This window comes from Fukomys damarensis, unplaced genomic scaffold (genome assembly GCF_012274545.1).
Source record: "Fukomys damarensis isolate Sample0158 unplaced genomic scaffold, DMR_v1.0_HiC HiC_scaffold_25, whole genome shotgun sequence".
Lineage (NCBI taxonomy): Eukaryota > Metazoa > Chordata > Mammalia > Rodentia > Bathyergidae > Fukomys > Fukomys damarensis.
The window spans coordinates 32,476,596-32,476,905 of NW_022900937.1; the positions used below are offsets into that span (position 1 = coordinate 32,476,596).

The window sequence follows — 310 nt, forward strand, 5'->3', positions numbered from 1 at the left end:
GCGGGGTTGGCCGAGGTGGCCGAGGCCCCTGCCGTGTGTTCCTCGGGCTCGAGGCTTCAGACTTCTTCCTGGTTCCCTGGAGCGAGCTAGAATTCCTACCTGGAGGAACTTAGGCTGGGAGGCGGTGGCTGCAGTGACTTCATTGGCGTTTTCTGCCTGGACTTGGAATCTTGGAGTTGGGTTTTGTGATCATCCTAAGCATTTTCTTATTTAAATTGTAGATTATTTATTTATTTATTTAGTAGTACCGATGATTGTACCCAGAGGTGCCCCTTTGTTTTTTTTTTTTGTTTTTTTTTTTTTTTTTTTT

At 45.2% G+C, this 310-nt stretch overlaps 1 protein-coding gene across 1 annotated transcript in view; it reads left to right on the top strand.

The window, feature by feature from the left end:
- Adam17 (ADAM metallopeptidase domain 17) overlaps nucleotides 1-310 on the top strand; it is a 40,359-nt gene that overhangs the window by 296 nt on the left and 39,753 nt on the right. The window lies entirely within an intron of this gene.